The sequence below is a fragment of the Mustela erminea genome, chromosome 12 (genome assembly GCF_009829155.1).
Source record: "Mustela erminea isolate mMusErm1 chromosome 12, mMusErm1.Pri, whole genome shotgun sequence".
Classification (NCBI taxonomy): Eukaryota; Metazoa; Chordata; class Mammalia; order Carnivora; family Mustelidae; genus Mustela; species Mustela erminea.
The window spans coordinates 37,054,303-37,062,651 of NC_045625.1; the positions used below are offsets into that span (position 1 = coordinate 37,054,303).

The window sequence follows — 8,349 nt, forward strand, 5'->3', positions numbered from 1 at the left end:
GAGAAGAACAGTACTCAAAAACATAAATGTAACAGAATTAGCATGATGATAACATTTCACAACTTTTTTTCTAAATTTATTTATTTGAGAGTGAGAGAGAGTACAAGCAGAGGAAAGGGAAGAGGGAGAGAAAAGAGCAGACTCCCCGCTGAGCAGGGAGCTCAATCCCAGGACCCCAGGATCATGACCCAATCTAAAGGCAGACACCCACCGACTAAACCAATCAGGTGGAGCCCCCAACTCTTAATTAAGTAACTGATTCAAGTATCATTAGTGGATACTAAACGATTAAGTTAAGATTAATAGGAAACATAGGGCCTCTGGGTGGCTCAGTTAGTTAAGCGACTGCCTTCAGCTCAGGTCAGGATCCCCATGTCCTGGAATCGAGTCCCCTATCAGGCCTCCCTACTCTTCAGGGAGCCTACCTCTTCCTCTCCCTCTGCCTGCCACTCCCCATTTGTGCATGCCCACACACCCTCCTGCTCTCTCGCTCTCTCTCTTGCATTCTCTCTCTGTCAAATAAATAAAATCTTTAAATAAAAAAAGATTAATAGGGAATATTATAGTAGAATATCAGGCTGACACCATCCGAACACAATAAAATCACTGAAAGTGGGACAACCATTCATTATATATCCTACTGTGATGCAGAAGTAATTACAGAGCCACCACCTATGTGGTGCTATTCCCCCCACCATCAGAAAATAAAAATAAAAAACATGAATTAAATCAAACTTCTAAGGCACCTGGGTGGCTCAGTAGGTTGTGTGTCTGCCTTAGGCTCAGGTCATGATCCTGGAGTCACAGGATCAAATCCCAAGGCAGTCTCTCTGCTCAGCAGGGAGTCTCCTTCTCCCCCTGACCCTGCCCCATTTCACACTTTTTCTCTCTCTCTCTCCCAAATAAATAAATAAAATCTTTGAAAATTTTGTATTGTATTGCAATCAAGAAAATATTGCCCAAATACCCATAACCCAATGAATAATATGAAACAATTTTCAAATTTTAAAACTTGGATATACACCTTAAATATGTTAAAATTTTGTCAAATATACCACAAGAAAAAAAATATACATATATACCACAAGAGAACTGAAAAAAATAATAAATTATAAAAAAAATAAACAAATCAAGCTTGTAACCATGGTTCAGCGGGTTAAGCCTCTGCCTTTGGCTCAGGTCATGATCTCAGGGTCCTGGGATTGAGTCCCGCATTGGGCTCTCTGCTCTGCAGGAAGCCTACTTCCTACTCTCTCTCTCTCTCTCTCTGCCTGCCTCTATGCCTACCTGTGATCTCTGTCAGATAAATAAGTAAAATATTAAAAAATATATATATATAAGATGGGGCGCCTGGGTGACTCAGTGGGTTAAAGCCTCTGCCTTCGGCTCAGGTCATGATCCCAGGATCCTGGAATCAAGCCTCAAATCGGGCTCTCTGCTCTGCAGGGAGCCTGTTTCCTCCTCTCTCTCTGCCTGCTTGTGATCTGTCTGTCAAATAAATAAATAAAATCTTTAAAAAAAAAATTAGAAGAGCAAGTGGGAAAAAATAAAACCACAAGAATACAGATACTGAATGTAGCATAGCTACAGAACAAATGCCCTGGTTTCTCCAATGAATCAATCATATGAAAAGGGGGTACTTACCAAATAATAAAAAAGCCTTGGACATGAAAGCCAAATAAGTGATAAATACAGACCGTATCTGAACTATGAATGGCACAAACTGCTTGTAAAATGACACTTTTTTTTTAAGATTTTACTTATTTATTGGAGAGAGAAAGAGCAAGCACAAGGAGAGGGAGACAAAGAAGTAGACTCCCTGCTTAGCAAGGAGCCCCAAGTGGAGCTCAATCCCAGGACCCTGGAACATGACATGAGCTGAAGGTAGATACTTAACCGACTGAGCCATCCAAGAGCCCTAACACTTTTCTTTTTTTAAGATTTATTTATTTGAGAGAGATAAAGTGTATGAGAGTATGAATGGAAGGCTCCAGAGAAGGAGATGGAGAAAGAATCTCCAGCAGACTCTGAGCTGAGAGCAGAGCCTGACTTGGGCTTGACCTGATGACCCTGAGATCACAACCTGAGCCAAAACCAATAGTTACATACTCAACCAACTGCACCACCCAAGCACCCCCTAAAGTGACACTTTTAAGACAGTAAGAGAAATTTTAATATAGATGGCATTAGATTATAAAGGACTTACTAATAATTATCATATGGGATAATAGCATGGTGGTTATGTTGTTAAAAGAAAGCCTTATCAGAGGTTCATAATAATGTGTTTATAGGAAAGTTGGGATTTGCTTTAAAATACTTCAGGCCCTGGGGCACCTAGCTGGTTCAGTCTATAAAGCAAGTGACTCTTGATATCAGGATCGTGAGTTAGAGCCCCACAATGGGGGTAGAGATTACTTAAAAAATAAAAAAAATAAAAACTTGGGGCACCTGGGTGGCTCAGTCAGTTATCAGCCCAACTTGATTTCAGCTCCAGGTCATAATCTCAGGATCTTGTGCTCAAGCCCCACATCAGGCTCTGCACTCAGAAGTCTACCTGGGACACTCTCTCCCTCTCCCACTACCTGCCCCCCAACCTGGTCACACTTTCTTTCCCTCTAAAATAAATAAGTAAATCTCAAATAAATAAACTTAAAAAAAAAAAAGAAGAAGAAGAAGAAGCATGCCTAGCAGAGAAGGGTTTCCTAAATGAAACAAAGAGCACAAACCATAAAAAAACTGAAATTCTGGGTGCCTGGGTGGCTCGGTGGGTCAGGCCGCTGCCTTCGGCTCAGGTTATGATCTCAGGGTCCTGGAATCGAGCCCCGCATCGGGCTCTCTGCTCAGCAGGGACCCTGCTTCCCTCTCTCTCTGCCTGCCTCTCTGTCTACTTGTGATCTCTCTCTGTCAAATAAATAAATAAAATCTTAAAAAAATAAAAAATAAAAAAAAATAAAAAACTGAAATTTTCAATTAATTAAAATTATGAACTTTTCAGGGCATCTGGGTGGCTCAGTTGGTCAAGTTGGTTGGTCTTCGGCTCAAGTCATGGTCCCAGGGTCCTGGGATCAAGTACAGCACTGGGCTACCCCCTCAGTAGGGAGTCTACTTCTCCCTCTCCCTCTGCCTATTGCTCCCTCTGCTTGTGCATGTGTGTGTGCTCTGTCAAATAAATAAATAAAATCTTTTTTTAAAAAAAGTCTTAAAAGTCAATCAGAAAAAGAGAAACAACTCAAAAGAGGCAAAGAACTTGAATATACACTTCACGGAAGAAGCACAAATAATGAACACATAAAAGGATGCTTAACTTAAGGAAATGCTAATAAAAACAAAATACACAATATTTCAAATCCACTAGGTTAGGAAAAAATTTAAAAGTTTGACAATATTGGGGCGCCTGGGTGGCTCAGTGGGTTAAAGCCTCTGACGTCAGCTCAGGTCATGATCCCAGGGTCCTGGGATCGAGCCCCGCATTGGGCTCTCTGCTCAGCGGGAAGCCTGCTTCCTCCTGCCTCTCTGCCTATTAAATAAATAAAATCTTTAAAAAAAAAAAAAAAGTTTGACAATATTGGGGCGCCTGGGTGGCTCAGTGGGTTAAGCCTCTGCCTTCAGCTCAGGTCATGATCCCAGGGTCCTGGGATCGAGCCCCGCATTGGGCTCTCTGCTCAGCGGGAAGCCTGCTTCCGTCTCTCTCTCTGCCTGCCTCTCTGCCTACTGCCTACTTGTGATCTCTCTCTCTGTCAAATAAATAAATAAAATCTTTTAAAAAATTAAAAAATAAAAAAATAAATAAAAAATAAAAGTTTGACAATATCAAGTGTTGTGGAGGAAGTGAGGCAACCAAAACACATACTGCTGGCTCTTGACTCAGTAACCACAAGATTTACAATTACCATAAGCCAATTCGGTGACTCAACCACTAGAAGGGTTTGGTAAGCAATTAAGCAATTGATAATGACCAATCCAGACTTATGAGAACACATACAAACTACTGCCAAATACGAATTTTGGCCTTTCATGAACTGAATCCTACCTGACTCAGCAATACAAGTAAGAAAACTTTAGTCTCTTACCCAGTTTATCCAGTTTATTTTGTTAAGTACAAAATATTCAGGTATTCATCTCCTCCTAAAATACTAAGGACATCTTAGTGACTACAATTTTAATGAACTATTATCATCCCAGTTACACTACTATTCCAAAAAGAACAAGTAGTTTTAAATGTCATTATTTTAAAAACAGTGGTTATACTTTAAATTTACTTGACAGGAATTGGAACGACCTTGTGACTGCCTAAGAGTCACAAAGGTGTAACAGATATAGTTTGGGTACTGAAGTGTAACAAACTCAAGTCCAAATTCAGACTCTACCATTTTATCTCTGTAACCTTAAATGACTGAATTCACTGATTCTCAATTTCCTCAACAGCCAAAAAGCATGCGTATCCCAACCTGCCTACCTAATCATATTGCAAAGATTAAAAGATTATGTAAAGTGCTTAACAATGCCTTCCTCATTAGCTTAGGCCCAGTGTTAGCACTCTTCCCTTTTTAAATCTTGCTACTCTCACCTAAATTTTTTTTTTCAAAGATTTTATTTATTTATTTGACAGACGGAGATCACAGGTAGGCAGAGAGGCAGGAAGAGAGAGAGAGAGAAGAGGCACCTGAGCTGAAGGCAGAGGCTTTAACCCACTGAGCCACCCAGGCGCCCCTCACCTAAAATTTTTTTTTTTTTAAAGATTTTATTTATTTATCTGACAGAGAGAGATCACAAGTAAGCAGAGAGGCAGGCAGAGAGAGAGGAAGGGAAGCAGGCCCCCTGCTGAGCAGAGAGCCCGACGTGGGACTCGATCCCAGGACCCTGAGATCATGACCTGAGCCGAAGGCAGCGGCTTAACCCACTGAGCCACCCAGGCGCCCCTCACCTAAAATTTTTAAAGCATAAAATTACAACTCTCAATTCATAGGAAAATATTACTCTTAATTCAAATAATTTCTAATATTACAAAATTGTGCAGTACAGGTTAGAAAAGAAACACCTGCTTACTTCTTCCTCTACCCGAAAGGCTTTCGTAAATTATTAGATTCTGGAAAAAAGGACAGATTTTCACTTATCTTCATGATACAAAAGCAGGGATGCCCAAGCTATGCTAAAATCTAAACCCAGTTGATTTCTAAGATTCAAGGGTTTTTTGATTCTAAGAAAAACCCTTTTTTTGGGGGGGGGGGGTAGAGAATCTTAAGCAGGCTCCACACCCAACACGGAACCCCACGCAGGGCTCAATCTCATGACCCTAAAATCGTGACCTAAACTGAAATTGAGAGTTGGCTGCTTAACCGACTGAGCCACCCAGGCACCCAGAAAAAGCTATTTAATATTTAAAGTACTACAGACTAACTTTTGCATTTCTTAAAAAGCCTACCTAAAGAAAATTACCTGATTAATGATGAATTGATGGTACTGGTTTTTTTTTTTTGGGGGGGGGGCGGTTTGCTTGTGGGAAAAAGATTTACTTAAAATAATCTCCATGTTAAAAACCTCAAAACAGGAGAGCCCAGGTGGCCCAGTCAGTAGGCCCAAACTCTTAATCTCAAGGTCATGAATTCAAGTCCATATTGAGTGTAGAGCTTATTTTAAAAACAAAACAAGGGGCACCTGGGTGGCTCAGTTGTTAAGTGTCAAGCGTCTGCCTTTGGCTCAGGTCAAGAGATCCCAGGATCCTGGGATCCAGCCCTGCATCAGGCTCCCTGCTCAACAGGAAGCCTGTTTCTCCCTCTCCCACTCCCCCTGCTTGTGTTCCCTCTCTCGCTGTCTCTCTGTGTCAAATAAATAAAATCTTCAAAACAAAACAAAAACTCTCAAAACATTCAATGATTTAATTGGAGATAAGGAAAAATTTAATACTGGCATTTATATTCTGGGGTGATGAAAATACATTTGTAATGCTGAAAATACTTAGAGATAGTCACGAAATTAAACTTCAAGAATCTTCATTTTACTCAGTGGGTTAAGCCTCTGCCTTCAGCTCAGGTCATGATCTCAGGGTCCTGGGATCCAGCCCCACATCCGGCTCTCTGTTCAACAGGGAGCCTGCTTCTCCCTCTCTCTCTGCCTGCCTCTCTGTTTACTTGTGATCTCTCTCTCTGTCAAATAAAATCTTAAAAAAAAAAAAAAGAATCCTCATTTTAAGTATGTTGCCATATTTAAGATACAAAAGAAAAGACGCACAAGATAAAGTGACATTTGCCAGTCTAAGAAATGTGAACTAACAACCACTGCAAGAACTGTCTACAGACCTAATATTATCACATCAGGATTCTGTTACTGTTATCATAAAAATCAAAATGAAAAATAAAATCTCCCCTGGCGCAAATAGTACCTTATATGTTAATAAAAATAATTAGTAAAAAAATAAATAAAATAAAAAATAAAATCTTTCACAGGCTCTAGCTGGCTCAGCTGGAAGAGCATGCAACTCTTAATCTTTAAATTGAGTTCGAGCCCCACATTGCATCTGGAGATTAAAAATGTATAAAATCTTTCAGATCCACATAAAATATGTCAGAATGAAGTAATGGGTCAAAGAAAATTTCAGGAACTTCTTATAGCCACACTGTTTCATTTTCTTCCACAGTAATCATTTCCAAAGTAACGCTTTTTCTTCCAACAAGGTAAGAGCAAGTTAGTAAGTTTTTTATTGTGCAGTGATACAGAAACATTAATTTTCCTATTTCCAAAATGAGAACGATTCTTAATGCAATGCATAGTAGGCATTAAATGTTAAATAATAAAAGAAAAACAGAATAGAACTGATTAGAAATAAAAATCTAATTTATAACATTCCACTTAATAAGTTAATGCAGAAAATGTAATTCTTTAAGACTATGAAAATTTCACATTCTTTGTTATAAAATAATAACACAAACTTTCGGTTTAACTAGTTCAGGACATTAATTAGAAAGAACTAGCTATCACTAAAGATTAAGTGCCCTGTCTTCCCCCCATCAAATGTGACAAAATTCCAAAAAGAAAGATCCATCATGTCTATCCAATTTCTCAAGTGCTAATAACTACAACTGAGGAAAGAAAGAAAACACTAATAAGTTAGAACACCAAGTATTTAATAGTTAACTAAGTTACCAAATCTCGTTTTCTAACACTCTATGGTGTTTAAAAACTCAAATTTTTATTTCGGCTTAATATAAAATGTATTTTGATTTTCAAGAGGCTAGTCAAAGGTCAGAGATCCCTGATAGGTATCAAATAAATGACAAGTTGATGTTCCACAGTGAAGATTTGGGACTGCTTCTGAGGCCCAAGTGGACTGTACAGGTAAGTCTCCACCCAGGAAATAAACAAAAGAGCAAATATAAACATACTGGAGAAGACCAGACGACGTCAAAGAAATCCCCAAAGACCCCTCACCCTGGCTCCTGGTTCCTCCCTTTCTCCCTAATCTCAACGCCTCCGGGAGAAGTAAATCTGCATCTCACTTCCCTAACTCAATCTCAACTCCCTATCACTCGCCTTCTTTACTAAAACCTGGATCCTCCTCCCCGACATCCTCTAATTCCCACCTAGCTCTCACTCCAGCCAGATACACATTTACTGCGCCTGTCTTCCAGTAAGGTATTAGTCCCCTTAATCCGAATTCATTTTTCGCATCCCATCTGCCTTCCGCCCTTTCAACTCTGGTCCCCTTACTCCGACCTTTCTCCCAGAATCCTCACCAAGTCACGGATCTCTGGCCCCTTTTTCCTCCTACCCCCTCAACTATACCTCCTTTCTTCCCACTTAGCCTCCAACCTCTTCCCAGGGAATCCTCCCCGTTCAGTCTCCCGGTACCGGTCCCCTCCCCCAACTCCGCCCCTCTCCCCCCCCAACTTCTCCCAGCGGGAGGCCCCCTCACCTGAACGCCGCTGCCGCTGTCGTCCCAGAAGCCGAAACGCGCTGGCGCCGGACGGCCTTTCAGGCTCGGTCCCCGCTGAGCTCCTGACGGCCCTAGGGAAAGCGAACGCCACCACCTCCAACTCTGCCCGCCCCGGGCCAGGCCGTCACCGTAGCCACTGCCAGTACCACAGCCGCCATGTTGAAGTCCTACTTCCCTCCTCCTTCCCCTCACCACTCCGCCTCTTTGGGCGTCTGGCGTCACGGCGCCGCGCTCCACCCTCCCTGGGCCAATGGGAGGAGCCGACAGTGACGTAACTAATCTCTCTTCCACGCCCCACAACTCCAGTTACCTGGACCGCTGCAATTGGAATGGGTGGACCTTGCAATGGGAAGGATGGGGGTCACTGAAAGGGTAAGGTGTAGAGGCTGGGGAAGGGGCCAAGGTAAGAACCTGAGAGG

At 41.5% G+C, this 8,349-nt stretch overlaps 1 protein-coding gene across 2 annotated transcripts in view; it reads right to left on the reverse strand.

Annotated features, from left to right (window-relative positions):
- The window catches only part of UBAP1 (ubiquitin associated protein 1), a 64,333-nt gene extending 56,208 nt beyond the window's left edge, over nucleotides 1-8,125 (reverse strand). For both annotated transcript variants that reach the window (XM_032308376.1, XM_032308377.1), the window contains exon 1: nucleotides 7,910-8,125. The gene's annotated coding sequence lies outside the window, so the exon portion shown is untranslated. The remainder of the gene's footprint in view (nucleotides 1-7,909) is intronic.
- Nucleotides 8,126-8,349: the final 224 nt, after the last annotated feature.